Source organism: Oratosquilla oratoria, chromosome 12 (genome assembly GCF_046742065.1).
Source record: "Oratosquilla oratoria isolate Oo_2021 chromosome 12, ASM4674206v1, whole genome shotgun sequence".
Lineage (NCBI taxonomy): Eukaryota > Metazoa > Arthropoda > Malacostraca > Stomatopoda > Squillidae > Oratosquilla > Oratosquilla oratoria.
This window is the reverse complement of record NC_134788.1, coordinates 64,256,448-64,283,061: the sequence shown is the minus strand read 5'-3', so window position 1 is coordinate 64,283,061 and position 26,614 is coordinate 64,256,448. Positions and strand designations below refer to the sequence as shown.

At 39.9% G+C, this 26,614-nt stretch overlaps 1 protein-coding gene across 3 annotated transcripts in view; it reads right to left on the bottom strand.

Moving 5' to 3' along the window:
• The window catches only part of LOC143031931 (uncharacterized), a 62,272-nt gene that overhangs the window by 8,341 nt on the left and 27,317 nt on the right, over positions 1–26,614 (bottom strand). The window contains exons 1-2 of one of the 3 annotated variants that reach the window (XR_012967049.1): positions 17,711–17,814; positions 7,836–9,669 (exon numbers count right to left, since the gene is read on the bottom strand). The exons of 1 other annotated variant lie outside the window; for it this stretch is intronic. The gene's annotated coding sequence lies outside the window, so the exon portion shown is untranslated. Of the gene's footprint in view, positions 1–7,835; positions 9,670–17,710; positions 17,815–26,614 lie in introns of those variants that run through there. One more of the 3 variants, XM_076196307.1, reaches the window with a different exon arrangement.

Genomic DNA, 26,614 nt, shown 5'->3' with positions numbered 1-26,614 from the left:
TATGTACCAAAACAAACACAGGAAAAGGTGTACATTAAATGCTGGTACAACAGAAAATGTAATGAGGCAAAAGATAGAAGAGACAATGCTTGGAAAAGATGAAAAAAAAAAAAAATGGATAAGTGACAAGTACATATCAAACTAAGAAATGAATATGTAAAAATATGCAGTGAAGAAAAAATAAATTATGTAAGAATCAACCTAAATTATTCTACAGATATGTATATGGTAAATTAAAAAATAAAAAAGGAAATAGTGAAACTGCATCAAGGGAATGTGGAACGTATAGATGTAGAAATGGCTGAAATTATGAACAAACATTTTAAATCTGTATTCACAAAAGAAAATACACACAATTGTAATGAAGGAACGGGAGAAAGATCCCTCCCAATGAAAGAAATAATCGTGACACAGAAAGAAATAAGGGACCAAATAATAAACCTTGATGTCAGAAAATCACATGGTCTGGACAGAATTGCAAATTGGATACTAATAGAATGTATAGATGAACTAACAGACAAAATATACAAAATAATAGATTGCTCACTCAAAGAAGGAAAGGTACCATAAGATTGGAAAAATCAATATTGTGCCAATATATAAAGGAGACAAGGAAGACCCAACAAACTATAGATCGGTCTCCCTTACAAGCACAATAGCTAAAATACCTGAAAAAGTTATCAAAAGTAGATGGACTAAACATCTGGAAGAAAACAATATTCCGAATACAAAATAATTTGGCTTTAGACAAGGAAGATCATGTGCCACAAACTTGATTTGTTGTTATTCAAGGTTAATAGATATAATGCAAAAAAGGGATAGATGGGCACATTGTGCTTTCCTGGATTTACAAAAGGCATTTGATAAAGTACCACACAAAAAGCTATTAAGAAAACTTGAAACAACAGAAGTACAAGGAAAGTTATTGAAATGGATGGAAGATTTCTTGCATGGGAGAAAAATGAGGGAGGGACTTAGATATAAAAACCTGACATGGGAAGAAATGATAAGCGGAGTCCCACAAGGCTCAGTATTAGCGCTAATAATGTTTGCTATATATAAATGATATGGATGAAGGTGTAGAATGTTATATGAACTTCTTTGCAGATGATACTAAACTATTAAAGAAAGTATGTACAGAAAAAGACTGTGAATCACTACAGAGAGACCTGGACAAAGTCTGGGAATGGAACCAAAAGTGTGAAGTGAGCTTCAATGTCAAGAAATGTAGTATATTAGAGTTTGGAAAAATAAAAAAAGAATATCAGGACAATAAAAAATTGGTACCAAGGAAGTAAAAAAAGATAGCTCAGAAAAGGACCTACGAGTAGTTATTAACAAAGACATGTCCCCAGACAAGTATATAAACAAAATAGTTGGAGACACCTACAACTTACTAAGATCAATAAAAGTGGTTTTTAATTACTTGAATGAAGTAATAGTTAAAAAAAATATTAGTCACACTGATAAGACCAAGATCAGAGTACACTGCGACACTATGGATATCCAACACAAAAAAGAATATAAAGAAATTAGAAAGAACACAAAGAACAAGACAAAGATGGCACCAACACTTTCAAAAATTGACAAACGAACAAAGATTCTCTAAACCAACCCTGGAAAAAAGAAAAGAAAGACATGTATTGGCCCTTTAATGAATTGTGGAAGGCATTGAAGTCCTTGTCAGAGACGACTTATTAAAGTGGGATAATAGAAAAGCAAAAGGGCATGAAAAGAAACTCGAAAAGGATAGTTACAGAAGAAATCTGAAAAAGAAAAAAAATAGTTTTCCGCACAGAGTGGTGGATGTCTGGAACAAATTGGATGAAAAAATAGTGTGTACAAAAACCATACAAGAATTAAGAAACAAACTAAATGCTGTGAGATACAAAGACAGGTCACTACAAGCATAGCTCCCCTTCCCGTATAATACAACTAGGTAAATAGGTGAGAGTGGGGGGAATATCAGATCATTTTTTGGTGGAAGGTAAATTGAGAGTGGAGAATAGGTGGAGAAAGAGGAAAAGGGCAGAAGGTAGGGAGGTACTTAGAGTGAATTGCTTGAATGAGGAAAAAAAAAAAAGGAGAATGAATATAAGAAGAAGCTGAGAGAGGAGTGGGAGGGAGTAGAGGATAGAGTAGAACTATGAGTGGAGGAGGAATGGGGATGGTTTGAGGGAGTCATAAGGTGTGCAAAGATGGTGTGTGACACAAGGAGGGCAGGAGGAAATAGAAGGAAGGGTAGTGAGTGGTGGGATGAGGAAGCAAAGAAGGGTGTACAGGAGAAGAAGCAGACATTCATTGATTGGCTACAAATTAGGACGAGGGAATCGTATGAGAGGTACAAAGTAAAGAGGAGGGAAGTTAAGCATAAGATAAAGGAACCAAAGAGGAGAATAGATGTGAAATGGAGTAAGAGTATGACAGAAAATTTTGAAAGCAATAAAAAGATGTTTTGGAAGGAAATTAAAAGAGGAAGAGGAGGCAAATCAAGTAGAGAAGAAAAGGTTAAAAGGTGCAGATGGAGAGATGATAATGGAGGAGAAGGCAGTGAGAGGAAGGTGGGCAGAGTATTTTAGGGAGTTGTTAAATGTGATGGATAGGGAGGGAAAGGTAGCTGCAGTGGGAAGCGCTAAGAAAATGAGAGTGATGAGTGAGGAAAATGAAGGAGAAATAGGGAAGGATGAAGTGAAAGCACCTGTTAAGCTGATGAGAGCAGGTGAGGCACCTGGGTTGGATGGATACCATGCAGAATGATTGAAAGGATTAGGAGAGGAACAGAGGGAGTAATTGGTGAGGAACAGTGTGGGTTTAGGACAGGTAGGGGTTGTGTAGATCAGATTTTTGTGGTAAGACAGATATGTGAGAAAGCTATAGGAAAAGGTAAGGATGTTTTGGGGGCATTTATAGATCTGGAAAAGGCTTATGACAGGGTAGACAGGAAGGCACTGTGGGAGGTTATGCAGATATATGGGATAGGAAGAAAGCAGTTAGGAGCAGTCAAGAGTTTTTACAAGAGTAAAAGAGCTTGTGTTAGGATAAGAAATGGAGAGAGTGAATGGTTTGAGGTAAAGGTGGAACTTCATCAGGGATGTGTTATGTTGCCCTGGCTGTTCAATCTTTACACGGATGGAATGGTGCAAGAGGTGAATGCAAGGGTAGTGGGTCAGGGGTTGGAGATGGTTAAAGAAAATGGAGAAAAGTGGGAGGTGATCCAGTTGTTGTTTGTGGACGACACTGTGTTTGTAGCAGGATCAGAGGAGGTATTGAGGAAGTTAGTGACAGAGTTTGAGAAGGTGTGTGCAAGAAGGAAGCTCAAGATAAATGTGGGCAAAAGTAAGGTGATGAGGTGTACAAGGGGAGAGAGTGACAGCAGTCTGGAAGTGAGCATTAAGGGTGAAAGACTGGAGGAAGTGGATAGTTTTAGATACCTGGGTGTGAATGTGACTGGAAAGGGAGGAGTGGGGGTGGAGGTGGAATGTAGATTGAGAGAAGCAAGTAAATGCCTTGGTGGATTGAAAATTGTAATGAGAAATAGACATTTGGGAATGGATGCTAAGAGGAGGTTATATGAAGGAAAGATTGTGCCAACAACATTGTACGGGGCAGAAACATAGAACATGAGAGAGGAAGAGAGGAGTTTGAATGTGTTTGAGATGAAATGTCTGAGAAGTATCATAGGGATTACTAGGCTAGAGTGAGAAATGAGAAGGTGAGGAGGAAAACAGGGTTGGAAAGAGAACTGGGAGATAGGGTTGATGAAAGAGTATTGGGATGGTTTGGACACATGGAAAGAATGAGCGAAGAAAGATTAGTAAAAGAAGTGTGGAAGGCAGAGGTGGAAGGAGTGCATATGAGGGGGCATCCTAGGATGAGCTGGATGGATGGGGTCAAAGGGGAATTACAAAACAGAGGAATGTCTGTGGAGTTGAAGGACGGGAGAGGACAGAAGATGGGGTGAATGGAGAGGGGTTGTGTATAGATGATGCTTTGATGCGAAGAAATTCCTAGATGTGGTGCAGGATAATTTCCTAAAACAAGTGATTACAGATCCTACGAGGGGACAAAATAGCCTGGACTTCATTTTGACAAATAATGAGCACCAAATTAGCGGCGTAATAGTGGGAGATAGTCTAGGCTCTAGCTATCATCAAGAAATAAGATTTAATGTTACTTGAGAAAAATTAAGAGGTAAGAATAGCATTCAAGTACCAGACTTCAGGAAAGCAAACTTTGACAAAATGAAAACCTATTTGAGATTAAATACAAAATGTCATGCGAACGTTTTGAACATTGTCGGGTCTCGGTGTGGGGCTGGGGGTCAGGTCATAACTAAGAGTTGGGTCATGGAGGGTAATATGCATACCTTGGGTCAGGTCATTTGGGGGTGAGGGCCCAACAGTCAGGTCAGCAATTTGAAAGAAATGTATAGCAATCTAACTGATCTAATTATTAATGCACAAAACACATTTATCCCCCTAAAGTTAATACGGAAAAATAGTAATACTGTACTCCTAAATGGATGATGGACAGATTGAAACATGAGATTGGAATAAAAAGAACACTTTACGTCAAAATAAAAAAAGGGGAATCACACGTTAGATCAGGATATAACGAAATGGCAAAACTGGTTAAAAGGATTACACGTACAGCGAAATGTAATTATGAAATCAAGGTGGCCAGTCAAGCAAAATCCAACCCAAAGGGTTTCTTTCACCTCTATAGAACAAAAAATAAAGAAAGAATAGGACCAATTAAAAATTATTAAAATGTCATGATAGAATTGGAGGAAAAAATGAGTGAGGAGTTTAACAATTATTTACTATCGGTGTTTACTAATGAGAGGTTAGATAAAGTACCTGACTGCCATCCGATTTACAGAGGGGATGAAGAAAGTAGTCTATCTAATATCAGCATTAGTAAGGAAGAAGTAGTCAAGCTGATTGACAGACTTAAAGCTACAAAATCTCTGGGTCCACACAAAATTTCTCCAAGAATGCTTAAGGAGTGTAAACTTGAAATCTACAACCAGTTAACTGAAATATTCAATAAATCAGCAGACACTGGTTTTGTGCCAACTGCTTAGAGACAGCCAAACATTGTTCCTGTTTTTAAGAAGGGAGATAGATTGTCTATATGCAACTACAGGCCAATCAGTTTGACATTGGTTATAGGAAAAATGCTTGAATCAATAATAGTAAATAGACTCAGAGAACACATTGAAGGGCATAATTTAATTCGTGATTCACAGCATGGTTTCTCCAAGGGTTAGTCATGTGTGACTAATCTTTTATCCTTTTACACTAAAGTATATAAGGCGTCAGATAACAATGAAAATTAGTAAGTTTGTAAACGACACTAAAATAGGACACCTAATTAGGTCAGGAGACGACACAGAGATTTTGCAGGATGATCTTAATAAATTGTTAACATGGTCAGTGAAATGGCAAATGAACTTCAATATCTCTAAGTGTAGTGTGTTAAACATAGGGCTACACAACCCCAAAAATAGATACAGCTTAGATAACATGTTTCTAGGAAAATCTGAGTGCGAGAGGGACTTGGGAGTTCTGGTGAGTCCGGACCTTAAAATCAGGAAGCAGTGCATTAGTGCTAGAAATAAAGCTAACAGGGCATTAGGCTTCATTACTAGGATGGTAACGAATAGAAGTGCAGAGGTAATTATCAAACTCTATCTAGCGATAGACCCATCCTTGACTATGCGGTACAGTTTTGGTCTCCGCCCTACAGAATGGACATTAATTCACTAGAATCAGTACAGAGAAGAATGACCAAAATGATACAAGGACTCAGAAATTTGACTTACAAAGAGAGGCTTAGGCACCTAAACTTACACTCTTTGGAAAGATGCAGAGTGCGGGGTGATCTAATAGAAGTGTTCAAGTGGATCAAAGGCTATAACAAGGGTGATGCAAACAAGGTCATCATAATAAAACAACAGGGCAGGACTCGCAGTAATGGGTATAAACTGGACAAATTTAGATTTAAGAAGGAAATAAGCAAGAATTGGTTTACTAATAAGGTGGTCGATGAATGGAATAAACTTAGTAACCATGTAGTAAGTGCTGAAACTATCAGATGTTTTAAAAAGCGATTAGACAACTTTATGGATGGGGATGACAGGTGGTGATGGATACGGAGCTGCCTAGTGTAGGCCTTATGGACTCTTGCAGTCTCCTTTATTCTTATGTTTTTATGAGGGGGAGTGGGTGGGGGGGGGAGTATGTATGAGAAAAAAATTGATGCAGCCTGAAGGGATTTCTTCCTGTCTTCTTTACTGCATGGGGGGTCGTCGAATTTATGAAGTGGCCTTGCTGTGGATATGCTGTGTCTTGCGACACTGCTTCTGCCCCAGGGCAGTGGACAGGATGCAGGGATGACCTGTCATCCAGGAGGTGCCAAGATAAGAGGGAGGGAGGAGGGTGGAGGGGAGTGGAATATATAGGAAATGGAATGGGTGGGAGTGGTTTCTATGCCTTTTTCTTTTTGGCTACCCCCCATGTAAGGGGAAAAAGCTTTTGGTATATGTATGTATGTATGTACTACCAATGTTGATTTTAATTTGAGGTACACATGGGGGACATAATAACCAGATAGATAAGAGCTAGCCAGTGATCATATTGGTCAAAACTGCAGCTGTGAGAACAGCAAACACCTTCATGAAATATAAAAGTGTTTGTTTGTCTCAAATTTCTGAAAATCACTGCCAAATTAACTATCAATTTACACTACTCATAAATGGGGTTCAAAATACTCAATGATAAGAGCTAGCCAATGATAGAGGTAAGAATTGCAGATGTGAGACCTGGCCTAATCTATTCTAGCCCCTGGTAAATATAAAGATGTTCTACCATCTCTCTTTTTTTTTTTTCTCTAACAGCTACTGCCATTACCATTAGTTTGCAGTACTTATATCTGTGATTCAGAATACATCAGAATGATATGAGCTAGCCAATGGTATAGGTCATTGATGCTGTGAGACTGGCAAACATTTTCATAAATATCCACACTACCCTTACTAGGTATGTGTGAACCTGTGGATGGCTGCTACCATTGTGAATGTAATGTTCACACCGCCATCTTTTGCGGCCCGTTCAAATGGGTATGCATCAGTTTGAATGCTTGTACCATTCAGCACATGCACAGAATGATCAAATTGTCTTCTTGTTCTGCAAGTGTATGCCCAATGATAAAAAAGAAAGAAAAAAAAATCACTAATTTAAATGCAAATTTGGCTATTAGCCATTGCAAATTAGTTTTCTGAGTAAAAATCTAAAAAATAAAGTGCCTATATATGAATATTTTAATGTAATATTCCTATTTTTTAGCCAATTTTCTCCCGGAAATGAGCAACTGTTACATTCTTGGCAATGCAATAGCTGTGCCTTAATGCATAACATGTAGGCATGTTCTCTGATACTTAGTCATGTTTGTTAACACATGATATAATGGAGATACTTCACGTAGTAGTCATGGAGGGTGTTGTTCACAAATAATACTTACATTGTTATGGTATGAATTTTAAGATGTTGGACAGGCTATGTTATGCCTATTACATAGCCAGCTATGGCTATGATAGTAAGTGTATGAAATAACTATTAATAATATGGTCAGTATTCCATGTCATGGACCATGTCCATGACCATGAGAAGTCTCAAGACTAGTAGAGGTCTAGACACAGGACTTAAATTTTCTTCTGGGTTTCATTATGATGATAGACATGAGCTGTTGAAATAAGGCTGTTTATTCAGATTATCATGATTATAGATAACATGATTAAACAAAATAACTCCTTTGCAAGTAAAAAGACTTTATTCATTTTTCTATTTCAGTAATTAGTGTAAAAAATAATTCACCAATGTCAACGTAAATTTAAGTTAGGTCTTAGGATAGTTGCAGTACTGACTGGTTAGTGTACTGAGAAGCAATCTAAGGGTAAGGGCTAAGGCACCTATATATGCACTTTTAAATGTGATAGTACCATTCTTTAAGCTGCATATACATTACATTGCACGTACATTACATTGATGGAACATGTTACAAGATAGGTGTTAGTAAGAATTGTATAAAAGGAAGGTACTATATTGTTTTTGACATGCCCAGGTGATTTGTTGACCCATAAAACCTTCATATGTCAAGTTGCATGTCAATTTGGTCAGGGGTTTGGATGTTATAGATGATTATCTCTAAACTGACAATAGCTGCCATGACAACATGAAAGGTGTTAGTAAGCATAGTATAATAGGCAGGTCCTACATTATTTCTGACATGCTCAGATTTTGTTGACCCATAAAACCTTCACATGCCAAGTTGCATATCAATTGGGCTAGGGGTTTGGATTGTAATGATGATTATCTCTAAATTGACAACTTAATAGTTGCCATGAAAAGGCAAATTTGGTATGATGGAGATGTTCCACATTGTTTTTGACATGCTCATGTACTTTGTTGACCCATAAAGCCCATGTATTCCAAATTTTAATAAAATTGGACCAGGGGTTTAGAGTTTATGTGTATTTCTTTACCAAAATCTTTACAAATTACCACCCTTTCAAACTATTGCAAAAATTTAAAAAGTATTTTATAAAGGATTACAAAGGCGGAGCATGCCGACAGGAGACCTTTTGATCCATATCTAGGTCGGATGCAAAAAAAAAAAAAAAAAAAAAAAAATCATATCAATAATAAATTAAAACTATAATAATGTAAAAATAACAAATAAAATACATAAATAAATGCATAGGTATAGTTGAATAACAAACAAAAAGGTAAATAGTAAATGATTATAAATTGACATATAACTAATAATAAATGAAAATCAGACAGACAAATTATAACAAAACAAAAACAAATAATATAACATAAATTATAATCATTACAGCATCTTACTTAGGTATTTATCTAAATGATTCTTAAAGCTTCGAACTGAACTACATTGCACTACCTGTGCAGGAAGTTTATTCCATTCATTAACTACACGGTTGGCAAAGTTGTTTCTACCTACTTCCAAATTGAATCTATTTCCGGACAGTTTGAGACCATTGTTTCTTGTCTGATTCTCATTCAATGTGAAAATTTGGTCACTTTTGATGTTGTCAATTCCCTTTTGTTTCTAATGAAATTGTCTTTTATATGCAACAATAATTAAAGGAGTAATTTTTTTTCTTTTCTTTTTTTGTGCCCATACCTACCATGAAAAGGCAAATTTGGTATGATGGAGATGTTCAACATTGTTTTTGATATACTCTGGTGATTTGTTGACTCATAAAACCCAAGTACCCCATCTGGGGTATTGGCTGCTTGTTATTGTGGCAAAGTAGCATGCAGTCAATACTTTAGGGTCTATATGGGGCGCTCCTACGGATCAGAGCCACACATCATTTTGTCTATGATAGAGGAAACTCTGTGCATAGAGAAATAATGACATTTTTATACTATGACTGTCCCTCCGTTATGCTGTCCCCCAACCCCTTGTTGCTGTCCTGTACCACTTCTCTGAGTATTCTTTTTCTGTGGTGGGGGAATTCCCTGTGGTGGGGGAAAAGAATGCTACCACCAAGTGTTCCCACTTGGATCGTAAGAGGCGAGAAGAAAGGGACGGGGATTGGGACCAGGCATCCTTCTCCTTGTAGCCCCACGGGGCACATTCCTAAAAACAAAGGCAGAGGCATAAGAGGGTCTGGAAGGCCTCGGACCAGCACCCTAAGGTTTGGGTCTTTTAATGTGCGTGGATGTGGTACAGATGAGATTAAAAGGGAAGAGATAGGTAGTATATTTGTGAGAAGAAAGATGGATGTGTTGGCTTTGAGTGAAACTAAGCTGAAAGGGAAGGGCAATTGTAAGTTTGGGAGTGTAAGTGGGAGGTTATTAGGAGTGAAGAGAGGGCGAGGGAGGGAAGGGGTGGCTATACTAGTAAGTGAAGAGATAGGTAAACGTGTAGTGGAGTGAAAGGAGGTTTCCTCAAGGATAATGTGGATGAAGGTGAAACTGGGAAAGGAGATGTGGGTTTTTGTAAATGCATATGGGCCTGGCAGTGAGAAGAGTGTAGAAGAAAGGGAGGCTTTTTGGATGGATTTAGATGAGTGCATAGAGGGTTTAGGGAGAAGTGTAAATGTAATAGTACTGGGAGACCTTAATGCTAGGGTAGGAAAGGATCCAATTGATGGAGTGGTTGGGAAATGTGGAGTTCCAGGAAAGAATCGTAGTGGAGAGTTGATGGTGGGAATGTGTCTGGAAAGACAGTTGATGATAGCAAATACAGTGTTTCAGAAGAAAGTCAAGCATAAGTACACATGGGAGAGGGTGGTGGAGGGAAGGGTGGTAGATAGAGCGCTAATGGACTATGTAGTGGTAAATAGGTTTATGATAGGAAGAGTTAAGGATGTACATGTGCTAAGGGGAGAGGGTGGGGGAATATCAGATCATTTTCTGGTGGAAGGTAAGTTGAGAGTGGAGGATAGATGGAGAAAGAGGAAAGGGACAAAAGGTAGGGAGGTGCTTAGAGTGAACTCTTTAAATGAAAAGGAAAAGGAGAAGGAGTACAAGAGGAAGCTGAAGGAGGAGTGGGAGGGAGTGAAGGATAGAGTGGAGGTAGGTGTGGAGGAGGAATGGGGATGGTTCAAGGAGGGAGTCACAAAGTGTGCAGAGATGGTGTGTGGAACAAGAAGGACAGGAGGAAATAGAAGGAAGGGTAGTGAATGGTGGGATGAGGAAATGAAGAAGGTTGTAGAAGAAAAGAAGCAAGCTTACACAGATTGGTTACAAAATAGGATGAGGGAGTCATATGAGACGTACAAAGAGAAGAAAAGAGAAGTAAAGAAAAAGGTAAAGGAGGCGAAGAGGGGAGCAGATGTAAAATGGGGTAAGAGTATAACAGAAAATTTTGAAAGTAATAAAAAGATGTTTTGGAAAGAAATTAAGAGAGGAAGAGGAGGCGAATCAAGTAGAGAAGAAAAGGTAAAAGGTGCAGATGGAGAGATGATAATGGAGGAAAAGGCAGTGAGGGGAAGATGGGCAGAATATTTTAGGGAGTTGCTAAATGTGAAGGAGGATAGTGAGGGAAAGATAGCTGCAGTGGGAAATGCTAAGAAGATGAGAGTGATGAGTGAGGAGAATGGAGGAGAAATAAGGAAGGATGAAGTGAGGGCGGCTGTTGGGATGATGAGAGCAGGTAAGGCACCTGGTCTGGATGGATGTCATGCGGAGTGTCTTAAGGGGGGAGGTGCAGTGTTGGTGGACTGGTTGGTGAGGTTATTTAATGTTTGCTGGAGAGAGGGTAGAGTGCCGGAGGACTGGAGGAGTGCTTGTATAGTCCCACTTTACAAGGGAAAGGGGGACAAGTGTGAATGTAGTAGTTTCAGAGGGATTAGCTTGTTAAGTGTAGTTGGGAAGGCTTATGGGAGGATCTTGATTGAGAGGATTAGGAGAGGAACAGAAGGAGTAATTGGTGAGGAACAGTGGATTTAGGAGAGGTAGAGGTTGTGTAGATCAGATTTTTGTGGTAAGACAGATATGTGAGAAAGCTATAGGAAAGGGGAAGGATGTTTTTTGGGCCTTTATGGATCTGGAAAAGGCTTACGATAGGGTAGACAGAAAGACACTGTGGGAGGTTATGCGGATATACGGGATAGGAGGAAAGCTTCTGGGAGCTGTCAAGAGTTTTTACGAGAGTAGTAGAGCTTGTGTCAGGATTGGAAATGGAGAGAGTGAGTGGTTTGAGGTAAAGGTGGGACTTCGACAAGGATGCGTTATGTCACCCTGGCTGTTCAACTTATACATGGACGGGGTAATGCAAGAGGTAAATGCAAGGGTAGTGGATCAGGTATTGGAGATGGTTAAAGAAAATGGAGAAAAGTGGGAGGTGAGCCAGCTGTTGTTTGCAGACGACACTGCGCTTGTGGCAGGATCAGAGGAGGGATTGAGTGAGTTGGTGACAGAGTTTGGGAGAGTGTGTGATAGAAGAAAGCTGAAGATAAATGTGGGTAAAAGTAAGGTGATGAGATGTACAAGGGGTGAAAGTGGCAGTAATCTGGAAGTGAGCATTAAGGGGGTACGCGACACCTGGGGGGGTGAATTTGGTCAAGATATGGCATTTTTCAAAACTGTGTTCAAAATGTTCATATATCACTTAGAAATAAATCCCGACAAATATTTTTCCAGCCGCGCGCAATTTAAAGGTCCTGGGTGAGGTTTAAAGGGACAGATTTAAAGGCGCAACCCACACTAGAGGGAGGCGTGCCACTTAGGACCTTCAGGCGCAGCGAATAACGTTGAAATTTGATTGAATTTACACTCGCCCAGTGTATCAACGGCCAATACGATTGTGGAGGGGAAGGGAGGAAGGTGGAGGGAGAATATTTCGCCAACTTTGTGCGAAACTAAGCGTTAGTTCCCGGCTAGCTCTGAAAAGGGAAGTACGCATGTCTCATGAGCTCTCATTGCAATCTATTACTTTAGCTAGTACATATTACTCTTTAGTACAGTCATCATGGGTAGCAAAAAGAACAAAAGAACATCACAATGACAAAAAACAGCAGTTAAAGATGGCAAGCAGTCAAAGATGACTAAAGATCTCACCACCTCTCACTCCACCACCGCCCTCACCTGCACCTCTGTGACAGTGACAGAGGTAAAGGACAACATTAGACTAAACAATTCAAAGAGGAAGATTAAATCCAAAGAAGAAAGCAAGAGGAAAAAGATCAAGGCTATACAGGAAGAAGAAAGAAGAAGGGACATCATATGATGCTGGAGGGGGTGCCCTACCAACATAGATTGGCGAGGGGAATCTGATGAGGAAAGAGAAGGCGCCCACTACTGGAAAATAAACCTCTTTCCAATGATTTAGATACCCTGAAGACCCCCAACAGAGAGGTTTCATATGAAGAAACCGCCAAAGGTGCAAAAAAGCAAATTATATTATGTTGTCGTCTGTGCGTCGTCACTACTGTGACATACTTATACTTTAGTTTTTCAGTATTTAAAGTACTTATAATTAAAATATGTTGATAATTTTTACTGTACTTACTTATTATATAATAAGAATTAAGCCATGAAAAAATCAGTCAAATTGGTGAAACTATAAGCAAGTTACAGATATATTCATATTTCAAGTTGCCATATCTCCGTTTGATATTTTTCTACTTTTTTTTAATCATAAAAAATCTAATATACATCAGATTTAGATGAAACTTACAGGGAATATTACTTTTAGTAACTGCTAGGGCCGATCATTCAAATATTTTGAATAGGATGAAAGAGTTTGGAGTAATAATGGAAACAAGAGCAAAAAAATTGTATTTTTCACGATTTTTGCCAGACATTAAAATTGAAATGCCTGTATGCAAAAGTATAAAGGAAATTGTTCAATTACTCAATGACCGGCCCTAGGTGTGCCTACTGACTAATCATAGCCAAAATATAAAACAAATTGGTCCACGTATTATGGTGCTGTGCACTTTTAAATGTCGCTACTGGTATACGTACATGTGTACATGTGTACATACATCATTCTGCTTCACCTAAAATGTAGGCAATATGGATACCTATTTACCTGAGAAGTTTCAGCTCTTTACTCTAAATATTTTAGAAAATGACCTCCAGGTGTCGCGTACCCCCTTAAGGGAGAGCAACTGGAGGAAGTGGATAGTTTTAGATACTTGGGTGCAAATGTGGCAGGAAAAGGTGGAGTAAAGGTGGAGGTGGAATATAGATTGAGAGAAGGGAGTAAATGCCTTGGTGGATTAAAAAGTGTAATGAGGAATAGAAATTTGGGAATGGATGCTAAGAGGAGACTGTATTTACCTAGTTGTATTTACCTAGTTGTATTTTGCGGGAAGGGGAGCTATGCTCGTGATGTCCCGCCTTTGTATCTTGCAGTGTCTAGTTTGTTTTTAAACTCATGAATGGTTTTTGCGCATACTATTCCATTGTCCAGTTTGTTCCAAGTGTCCAAAACTCTATGAGGAAAACTGTTTTTCTTCAGTTCTCTTCTATAGCTATGTTTTTTTATTTTCTTTCCATGTCCTCTTGTGTTTCTTTTGTCCCAGTTAAGTAAGTTCTCACTATCGAGTACCTCTGTGCCTTTCATGATTCTGTAGATGGTCAATAGGTCACCTCTCTCTCTTCTTTGCTCCAGTGTCGGTAACTCCAGTTTAGCCAATCTCTCTTCGTATGATAGGTTTGCAAGTGCAGGTGCCACTTTTGTAGCTGCTCTTTGGATTCTTTCTATTTTCTTTATATTCTTTTTGGTACTGGGGGACCACAATGTCGCTGCATACTCTAATCTAGGCCTTATCAATGTAACCAATATTTTTTTCATCATGTCTTCGTCCAAGTATGTAAACGCCACTTTTATTGATCTTAGCAAGTTGTAAGTCTCCCCGACAATTTTGTTAATCTGTATATCATAGGACAAGTCGTTCGTGATAATTACTCCCAAATCTTTTTCGGATCCTACTTTCTTTACTTCTTTGGTTCCAATTGTATATTTTCCTGATATTCTGTTTTTGCTTTTTCCAAACTCCATTATGCTACACTTCTTAGTATTAAAGTCCACTTCCCATTTCTGACTCCAGTTCCATACCCTATTTAGGTCTGCTTGCAGTGCTTCACAGTCCTCATCAGTTTCTATTTTCCTTAGCAGTTTGGCGTCATTGGCAAAGAAGCTCATGTAGCAGTTCACGTCCTCATCCATGTCATTCATATAGATAGCAAACATTATTGGTGCCAGCACAGATCCTTGCGGTACTCCACTGATCACCTCTTTCCAGTCTGAATATATTTCTCTGAGCACTACTCTCATCTTTCTACCAGTCAGAAAGTCCTCTATCCATTTTAGTAGGTTTCCCTGTATTCCTCCTATGTGTTCCAGTTTTTTTAGTAGTTTTCTGTGTGGTACTTTGTCAAAGGCTTTTTGCAAGTCTAGGAATGCACAATCAGCCCATCCATTTCTTTCTTGCACTATGTCTATTAGTCTTGAGTAAAAGCATATTAAGTTTGTGGAGCATGATCTTCCTTGTCTGAATCCGAATTGTCTTGGGTTTAATATGTCATTGTCTTCCAGATGTTTTACCCATCTATTCTTGATTATTTTCTCACAAATTTTGGCTATGGTGCTTGTTAGTGATACTGGCCTATAGTTGGTGGGTTCTTCTTTGTTTCCTCCTTTGTGTATTGGTACAATGTTAGCGTTTTTCCAGTCCTCGGGTATCTTTCCTTCTTTGAGTGAGCTGTTTATTAAGATGTGTATTTTGTCTGTTAGTTCTTCTTTGCACTCCTTTAGAATCCAATTTGCAATACCGTCCGGGCCATGTGATTTTCTGACATCCAGCCTTGATAAATGTTCTGATATTTCCTTTAGTGATGCTGTAAACTCATTCATGAGGGGAGATTTCTTGTTTTTGTCTATGTCACAATTTGGTATTTTCTCTCTGGTGAAAACAGATTTAAAGTGATTGTTCATGACTTCGGCCATCTCTAAATCTTCTGTGTATTCTATGTTTCCTTGGCATAGTTTCACCAATTCCTGTTTGTTTTTAAGTTTACCATTCACTTGTATGAAGAAGTGATTGTGCTGACAGCACTGTATGGGGCAGAAACATGGAACATAAGAGAGGAAGAGAGAAGGAACTTGAATGTGTTTGAGATGAAGTGTCTGAGAAGTATGATGGGGGTTACTAGGCTAGATAGAGTGAGAAATGAGGAGGTGAGGAGGAGAACAGGGGTGGAAAGGGAGTTGGGAGATAGGGTTGATGAAAGAGTATTGGGATGGTTTGGACACATGGAAAGAATGAGTGAAGAAAGACTAGTAAAAGAGGTATGGAAGGCAGATGTGGAGGGAGTGAACATGAGGGGACGTCCTAGGATGAGATGGATGGATGGGATGAAGGGGGCTTTGGGGAAGAGAGGAATATCTGTTGAGGAAAAATGGGAGAGGACAGAAGACAGGGGTGAATGGAGAATGGTTGTATATGGGGGGTGCTGTGATACATGAGGTGGAGTGGATGGGGGGATGGGGGATGAGGTAGTGTGTGTGAGCAAAGTTTTGATGCAGCCCAAAGGGATTTCTCCCCGTCTTCTCCTTTATATGGGGGGACGGAGAGGGGGGGTCGCCGATTTAATGAAGCAGCCTTGCTGTGGATGTACTGTGTCTTACGACACTGCTTCTGACCCAGGGCAGTGGACAAGGTGCAGAAATGACCCGTCATCCAGCAGGTGCTAAGATGGTAGGGAGGGTGGAGGGGTGTGGAGTGTTTTCGGGGACGTAATGGGTGGGAATGATTTTATGCCTTTTCCTTTTTGGCTACCTCCCTAGTAAGGGGGAAAGCCTTGGTATATGTATGTATATGTATGTATTCCAAATTTCAATAAGATTGGACCAGTGGTTTTGAGTTTATGTGAACTTCTTTACCAAAAACTTTACAAATTACCACCCTTAATTCTAACCTTTTGTTATAGTATAGTATCGTCTAGCCCAGGGGCTCCCAAAGTGGTCGACATCGATCCGCAGGGATCAATGAGACCATCCAAGGGGTCAAAAGGGGGTCAGTAGATTGCTAGGGGGTCGAAAAGGGTCAGTAAATTACAATGGGGTCGAAAGGCAGTCTTTAAAATTAAATGGTTAGCATGAAATGATCCTGTTCTCTTCCCGTACTGAAAGAGTGAGAATAATCAACCAACTTAATGAAAAACCATGCTAGTTCACTCTGAGTCAAAAATCCTCTCCATTCTGTGCATGTCGGAAGAATCTCGCATACACACAACCACATCGTGAATGAACATCAAGATGACGAGCTTGTGTAATATTATTGGCTTAAATATCACTTATAGTAATAAAAGTAATAAAATAGTTGTAATAAAATACAGAATATGTAACATTATTCTTAAAGCTATTGGTAAATTATGAATATTTTAAAACACTTATGTTTATGTATATGTGAAAGTACCTGCATTATTATTAGAACACCATCGCCTTGATGAATGTTGCCATTTGGCCCTTTTATAACGGATCAAAATGATAAATAAATATATAAAAAATAAACAAATAGAATATGTAAAAGCCAGAAACAAGAAAACTGTGACTATGGTACTTTAGAATTACCATATGTGATTTATGAGACCAAACAAGAACTACAGTTAAGAATTAAAACAATATATCAACAACAAAAATTATAATTATAATGATGATGATAACACTATTGACAACTAAAACAATAATAATAATAATGATAACAACTATGATAATAATAATAATTATAATTATAATAATAATAGCATTAATAACAATAAAACCAATAGTAGTAATACTGATATAAATCGTGAATTAATATTTTGGGGGTCTGTAGAAAATTCTAAACTTTACTAGGGGGTTGATGATCTGAAAAGTTTGGTTAACCCCTGGTCTAGCCAAAAACTTGGGATAAAAAATAATTCAAAAAATCGTATCTCCCTTACTTTTCAAGCTAATTTAAAAAATTAAGAAGTATTTTGTTTCTAATTAAATGGTCAGTCATTGCAACAAGAATTTAAGAGCTAACAAAGATTGTGCCCGTACCTAGTACCTAGTAACCTAGTGCCTACCCTTGCTCTGAATGAATGCCAAATACACTGCCAAATGAGAATTGAGGAGTGGCAAATGCCACATACTACGCATGCACTTAGCTATCTTAGCCCCATATCGCTGCACTTACGAATCTAAGAAGACACACTTGTTTCACTTGTACAAAGCACAGCCACGAAAACAAGCTCTATGAATAGCTGAAGGAATGCAACTCAATGCTTGACAGACTATGACGTCATATGTAAACAAACAAGGCGGAGATGCAAGTTTTATATATCTTCTCTATTTCTCTATTTATATTTTCTGTTCTGTTTTATATTTTGTAACTAATATTTTTATAGATCTTTTGTATTTCATATTTATTTCATGTATGCATTCTCATTTTATATTTTTATTTCGTATTTATATTTTCTGTGAGAAATGAGGAGAACGGGGGTGGAAGGGGAGTTGAGAGATAGGGTGGATAAAAGTGTATTGGGATGGTTTGGACACATGGAAAGAATGAGTGAAGACAGACTAGTAAAAGAGGTGTGGAAGGAGTGAACATGAGGGGGTGACCTAGGATGAGATGGATGGATGGGGTAAAAGGGGCTTTGGAGAAGAGGGAAATGTCTGTTGAGGAAGGACAAGAGACGATAGAAGACAGGGGTGAATGGAGAATGGTTGTATATGGATGACGTTGTGATGTACGAGGTGGAATGGATGAGGGTGAGGGAGTATCTGTGAGAAAAATTTGACGCAACCCGAAAGGATTTTTCCCCGTCTTCTCCTTTTCTGCATGAGGGGACGGAGAGGGGGATCGCCGATTTAATGAAGCGGCCTTGCTGTGGATGTGCTGTGTCTTGCGACACTGCTTCTGCCCCAGGCATTGGGCAAGATGCAGGGATGACCCGTCGTCCAGGAGGTGCCAAGATAAGAGGGAGGGAAGAAGGTGGATGGGAGTGAAGTGTGATGGGGTTTAAATGGGTGGGAGTGGTTTTTATCCTTTTTTTTTTCTTCTTTTTTTGCTGCCTCCCTTATAAAGTGGGAAAAGCCTTTTGTATATGCATGTGCATGTATGTTTTTATGTTACTATATTTATTGTTATTTCTATTTTCTGATTTCTAGTCTCTATTTTTAATTCTATTGTGGATGCACGGCCGGACAAGCCAGGGAAATGAAACCAAGGCACATAAGATATAGTGTATACATGAATTAAATGTATACTACAGGGCTAGAAGGCCCGACCGGGGTGAGAGCCTATGAGTGTCGTAGACTGGAAGAGAAGGGCCACTTGAAGCCTGGAGATGTCGTGCCCGAGCCGATTTGCTGGAGAACTGACTGTCTCGGCAAGGCGCCGTCCTTTCAAAGGAGGCTGACGGGTCAGAGAGGTCCCCGGAGAGCTTTTACGAGTTTCTGATTGGCTGCTGACTGGGGATAGTCGAGACGTCTTGCTAACTTCGGCGAGTATATAGGCCAAGCTCGGGTTGTGTGACGGCCAGTACTATATCTATGTTTTATTTCTATTTTCTATTTCTATTTTCAATATAAATTTTCTATGTCTGTATATATTTTTCTATGTCGATTTTTACTCCTATGGTGCAGTTGTGATTGCTGACACGATAGAGCAACTACAGGTGGAGAGACGGAACACAGAAATAGAAAGATGGTCCAAAAACAAACAAAAACAAAACTAAAGTGATGTATGTAGGACGCATAAAAGGAGGGTATAAATATCTCAGCAGGAATCCTTTAGTGAAGGGTGACATGTGACTTGAAGAATAATGTCAAATTATAATTTCCAACTTCAAGCTCTATTCAACATTAATGGGAGTGCTTTACTACTTGTAACTCACCTGATTTCCGTGGTTTCCCGTTTCTTTGGTTGTTTCTGCTTCCTTTTTCAATTCCCCGACACACTTTACTCACACCACAATCTACCTTACCTAAACCCACTAGCTCTGCTAATCCTAATCATGTTAGCGTTCCACTTGCATCTTCTCGTTCCACACACACACTGACGCGCACACCGTCACGGGCCCTCCTTCCTACACCGGCCGTGAACTTTTGACCCCGTGCTAGGGGTGCCAATTGTGTACCCTATCTGCACTACATTTCACCGCAATTACACAATCTGCAAAACGCGAAACAACGGCAACATTACAGAACCCAAGACATTTCCATTATGATATTACAGTACACAATCTACAAATGAAACATTACCCTTACATTCCACAACCTAATGATTACAAAGGTGATCCATTATTGCCAAAGCATTCTCCCTCACAAACAAATCGTTACAGAGGTGCTTCCTTATCATCATAACACATGTCTGCATACATACTGTCATGAGTACTTGCTTGGTTTGGTCTGAGTTAATGAAAATTATGGAATTAAATTCGAGTCTAGGAGTAAATAAAGTTCCAGATCGGGAGCAAGGCCCATAACAATAAAATGGAACGTATAGATAGTTTAGATAGATAAAAGTACATTCCGAGGAAAAGCTCTATTTGAGACTGGTTTTAAGTAAGGATTATACGGATTAGGTAAGATAGAAGTCTGCACGAAACTTAAATAAACTATATTTACTACAAACGAAAATAAAGCTTTACTGTTTAACATTTACGAACATACACTTGCAGTATTCTGAAAAAATAACATAAGTACACTTTCCTAATAAAGAAAACATACAATTCACAGATCATTAAGTCTTAACAAACATATATAATTCACACAAAATAAGAAATAACCCTATACAAGTCCGAAGAATCAGTTAATACTGTACTTGCGAACAAAACTGAAGTACACCGATACTACAGCGGCGAAGGGGTGAGACCAGGGGTTGAAGTCCACAAAGTAAAGGGTCAGAGTCCGTGTGTGAGGGGGGCGGACAGCCGTTTTCCCTTTATATACCCGAGGAAGGCGTGGCCAAGTGTTTCATGGCAAGATTTGAACCCCAACATTGTGAGAACGTATAATGGCCACGAGTCATGTTCGAACCCGTTAGTAGTAGGCGGGCGATTTGAAAATGGTTCGATTCATGGTTGGCTATAACAATACACACAAAGTACCTCACATAAACACAAACTTCACATGAGACACCTAGAAACACTGCACGCCACACAAATACCTTATACGACACATCACACCTAGACTTCACCGTACAGACTACTTGACAACTGCGCATCTCCCTCGGGTAGTGTACATGAAAAATCGTGTACAGCCGCGCATATTTACAACGTATAGTTTTACAAGCTTTGACTGATCGTGACCAGACGTGTCGCGATGTGTTGGATTCTGTCTGACTAAGTACCGCGGAAATGAGTTCGTCTATATCCAGCGGCAAGTGTAAGGAAAGGCACCAAATTCTCAGTAGACGTGCTATGGCTAGTCGGGTTTAATCCTCGCGGGTTTTTTTTTTCTGTAAACATGTTATATGCAGTTTTAATGTATATTCACATCTCCACCGAATGTATATAATGTTACCTGTTCCCCTCTCGCCGCCAAAAGGGTTCCGCTACTCCAGGAAGTGTCTCGTCGCCCGGAACCAGAACATGAGGTCTCGTCCCTTATCTATCCAGTTGAATGTACACCCGCTTAGAGTAACAACACTCTATGCGTAATATACACACACAAGGATATGGCAAACAAAAAATACGACTACACGCACAAACATCTACATAAGCTTTTTCTTGTACTGAAATTATTTTCATTTGTAACTCTTTCCTACTGCATCTTCTCATTTCAGTTTAACCTGCCTTAACTAAAACTCCAATTTCTCTGTCAATCCCTACGACTAAGCCTCCTACTCCCTTTCTAACTTTGTTGATTAAGTTGAATATCCCTGTGGTGTGAGTGTGAGTGTATGTGGCGCGGACGGGGACGGGCGGTTGCCCCCCCCCCCCCGATTGGGGGAGGTGGTCAAAGGGCACGAGCGTTGGTATCCCCCTTCCCGGCAGAGGGGGGGGGGGATGCCCTCGTATCGGCGTGGGTGGGCAGTGCCTGGGAAGGACCGCGCGTGGGTGGTTGGGTGAATGCGAGTATAAGGGAGGGAGACACGCCGAGGGTAGGTTAGGCCAGTATTAGTAGATAGGAGTTAGGGAATTGGATTAGGTACCGTGGCGTGAGTGTCCACAGGAAGAGTAAAGACCGACCCAGAAGCAGCCGAAGGAGCGGCATCATCGACACCCAACCAAGTAAGTACCACAAGCTATCTAGGCTCCGCCGAGATTACCGCATCCACGAATGGAGACGGACGAGCCGTTCAAGATAAACAGTATCACCCTAAGGCCGTTTGACGGCAATGGAGACGTCGCTGTGTGGATTACGAAGGCGGAGTTGGTCGCGACGGTAACGGGAGTAAAGGATGTGGCAAGTTACATCGCGCTAAATTTAGAGAGCGTGGCCTTATCCGTCTACATGGAGATGACGACCGAAAATAGAAAGGATGTGGAAAAGGCGAAGGAAAGGTTACAAGAGGTTTTCGGTGAGAGCCCCTTCGAAGCGTTCTGTAAGCGGTGGACAGGAGAACACCAGGAGATTGGTGGGCCTGGTCAATCTCGAAGGCAACAGCCTGGAGACGGTTGTGAGAATGGTTTTCATGCAATCAGCCAGGGCATATGGCCCGACACTGCAATCAGGGAAACGGGAAATTGGCGGCCACCATGCAAGGGGCCACCGAGGAAATGTAAGGACACCGTTCAGCCGTATGCCAATTGTGGATATCTGGGTGAGATGGAGACGCGCGAGGGCGCTGATAGACTCAGGCTGTTCAACCACGATCGTGAGGACCGACGTAGTTCAAGAGTTCAGATAGGGAGATGTGGTCCTGACAACAGTCGACGGGAAGGAGACGATATGCGAAGGCGACCAGGAAATTGAAATGATAGTAGAGGGTATCCCGATACGACTAAGAGTGCTCGTCATTAGAGCGAATCTAGAGGGAATTGATGTGGTGCTGCGATTGGGTGGAATTGCCCAGCTTTGAGAAGTCACGTTTATCGGTGGGCTCATAAGGATTGGAAAAGGCGGGACTCGGAAGGGAGGATGAAGACCCGACCGAGGCCGGGTGTGGACATAGGAGTGGCAGTGGGAGCCGCGGAGGGCGGTGCTGCCCCGAAGCTCGACCCTGTTTTTGAAGTGTCATACTGGCGACGATTTTGTAAACGTGTGTAGCGAGACCCTACCCAGGTGGCACCGAAGGAGGGGTGTATACGCCCCATATACATGAAGAGTAATATCGCCCACTCATACCACTCGCTCACACCACCACTCACTCACTCCCTCACTCACTCACTGTCCGCCGACGTCCGGCCCATCTCGCTGACTAAGAGATTGCTGAGCCAAAAGGGTTGTGCTTGTCCGTCCGCCACTGCCCAAGTAACAAACATACGAACGCACACCACCACCCGAGTAACCACACAGGAGTAAAACACGATATTACGTATATTGACGCCCCTCCCCTGGATATATATATATATTTTAGCTGTTAGACTACATTATATAATGTGACCCCAAGATAGTAATAGTACCATATGTTTGTAATCTTACTCGCATAAACTCTAAAGCTTATACAAGCGTGAGACCTCATAAAATGCTTACGCCATTACTTCCGCCCTTTAAGACGACATGCAGAAGGCGAGAAGAGGAGTCGGTCCGATGATACGTACAAAGAAATAACATAGTGCATTGTGGTATAGAACCAGGAAGTGATTGACATGGTATAGAACCAGGAAGTGAATGACATTGTGTAGAACCATAGAAGAAATTGTGAACCAATAAAGGAAAGTAATAACGAGTTTGGAATCGCCACATTAAGTTCAGTGTTATGTATTTACTCAACGCCAGTTGAGGATACAGGGGGGGGGGGGCGTCCGCGGTTGTAGACTTGCGGGCGGCTTACCTGCAAATTCACGGGGTGGAAGAAGCTATGGAAGTACCAGCTAGTAAAATTCAAAGGGGGAACTTACTGCTTGACCTGACTGGAGTTTGGGCTCAGCTCGGCCCCGAGGATCATGACAAGAACCCCGAAGACGGTACTGGAGAAGACTGAAACGATGAAGAAGGGCACTGATTCGTACCTCCACGACATAATGGTGGACGATAGCGTAGTATCGTCGCCGAGCATGGTAGAGCATTTGGCTCGGTACGGATCCATTGGAGGGAGGAGCAGTGTTGGGACTGCGACTGGAAAGGAATGGGGCCGGAAAGCTGATGTTCAGCAGGAGAGGGAACGAGATCCGGAAGGTGACGGATGAAATATGCAAACGAAAACTTTTCTCCCTTTGCGTCAAATTAGTGGGCCACTACCCGATCGCTGGTTGGCTCTGTACGGCGTGCAGCTACATCAAGAAGAGGTCGGGGTCAAAAAGATTGGGGAGAGAAGATGGGGGGGGGGCACATTCACACGTTTAAGTCGATTTTCGTATGATTTATTTTTGATATATGGAATCAGCTTTGTGGCTCGCCATTGTACTTTTTCCAATCTGTCAATGTCTTTAATGAGATTTGGTGACCATACGGAGACAGTGTATTCCAAATGTGGACGAACTAACGATTTATATAGCTTGTTGATGAGAGATGGACTTTTGAAGTAAAAAAAAAAAAAAAAAATCGTGCAATCAGTCTTAGAATATCATTTGCTTTCTCAGAGACTGAAATACACTGCTTAGATGATTTGAGATCGTTACTGATAATTACGCCGAAATCCTTTTCTCTATACACTTTTGTTAACGAATTTCCAAATAACATGTAATCGTACTTACTCTTATTTTTAACTTTGTGCATTACCTTTCATTAACCATTTTCAGACCATTGCTGTAGTTTATATAAATCGTCTTGAATATTTAATTGGTTTAAGTGATCATTTGCCATTCCGCACAGTTTTGTATCATCAGCAAATTTGGAGACAATAGGTTTTTGTCCGTGGTCTATATAATTTATATATACTATGAATAGAAGTGGCCCAAGAACGGAACCCTGATGAACTCCACTCATAATATTTTTCCACCTAGAAGTTTTATTTAGAACAACTCTGTTTTCGATCATTCAATCAATTACTAGTCCAACTTAATAGGCTACCACTTATTCCGTGTGAAGCTGATTCAGTAAGGACTATTTCGTGAGCGACAGTATCAAAAGCTTTTGCAAAGTCTAGATATAATAAATTTACATTGTTTCTTTTGTCATAATTCGAGAGAAGTGTATTGTAGAATTTGAGTTAGTCACGCAAGAACGTTTCCATCTGAATCCATGCTGGCTATCATTTATCAAACAGTTACTTTCTAAATGATGTTCGATAGCATCTCTGATGATAGTTTCCATCCTTTTTCCTAAGATTGAAACAAAACTTATAGGCCCATAGTTATTTGGTTTCATTTGTCACTTTTTTATATGGGAATAACGTTAGCTAATTTCCATTCTCTTGGGACATCTCCGGATATTATGGATTTTTTGAAAATAATTTCTGATGGAACAACAATCTCATTTTTCATTTTCTTTAAGATTCTTGGATGCCAACCATCAGGCCCTGGTGTTTTATTAACTTTGAGTTTCTCGATACACCTTTCAATTTTTTTCTTTTGTTATATCTACCGTAGTAAGTTCACCCTAGACTTTTCACAGGTTTCCGTTTGGAGTTCACTTAAGTTGTTTCGTTTATGAATACTGAGCAATTTTTTTTTATATATATTCTTTTATACACCAAGGCTTTTTTCCCCCTTACTAGGGGGGTAGCCAAAAAGGACAAGGCACAAAAACATTCCCACCCATTTCATCCCCGAAAACACTCCACACCCCTCCACCCTCCCTCCCATCTTAGCACCTCCTAGATGACGGGTCATCCCTGCACCCTGTCCACTGCCCTGAGCAAAATAGGTGTTTAAAATATTACACATTCCTTCATTTGACTGTTCAAGTTGACCATCAGCAGATAATAGTGGGCCAATGTGATCCCTAATATATTTTTTTTTTCTTTTTTATCTCTAATGTAACTATAGAATTCTTAGGGATTTTCTTTGGATTTATCAGCGATACTCATTTCGTACTGTTATTTTCGTTTTTTATTGTCTTTTTTTAATCTCTCTGTATTATTACATAACTTTGGTAGTCGTTAGGTGCACCCGAGCACTTGTATTTCTTATAAGCCTGTCCCTTTTTAGCAATACTTTTTTCACTTTCTTTGTCAAGCCATTTTGGGCGAGATTGATTTGGGGGGCGTCTGTCCTTAAACGGGATGTAAGTATGAACCATCTTAGTAAGCGTATTTTGAAACATTACCCACATCTGATCTACAGGTCCTTCACTTAATTTTTCCTCCCAATCTGTAAACTGGAGCTCCTGATGTAGTCCTATGAACTGAGCTTTACTAAAATTGGGTATTTTAGAAACACAATTATCTATTCTAATTTTTTTTTTCAGCAATTTGAATGTAAGTTGTGATCGCTACTTAAAATAGTTTTACCAACTTCTACATCGGTTATCATGATTTCATGGCTAATGATCAATAGATCGAGTAACTTTCCATGTCCTGTGGGCTCTTTTACATGCTGAATTAAGAAATTGTTTCCGAGAAAATCTACCAAGTGACTATCTATATGGCCATGTTCAAGAGTCATCCAATCAATGTCAGTAAAATTGAAATCATCCATTATCAATAAGTCCCGATTGCAGAAACTAGACAGTTCTTGAAACAATATTTTGTTGTCTGCTATTGATAATGTTTTTGGCCTATATATTACACCTATGCAATTTTTTTCCCCATTTGTTTGGGTTAATTCTACCCACAAACTATCATATGTATCCTGTTTCATTTTCTCTATAACACATTGTTTTTAACGTACAACAGAACACCCCCACCTCCTGGTTTCTATCCTTATAAAAGTATTTAAATTCCATAATATTAAATTGTTTCAAACTCTCCACCAATTAACCATGTCTTGGTTATTCCTATCATATCGAGATTTTCGCTTTTGACATACGCCTGGATTTCTTGCAATTTGATCCTAGTACTATGAGCATTAAAGTATATGGTTTAAAGAAACTCATGACTTTTTTT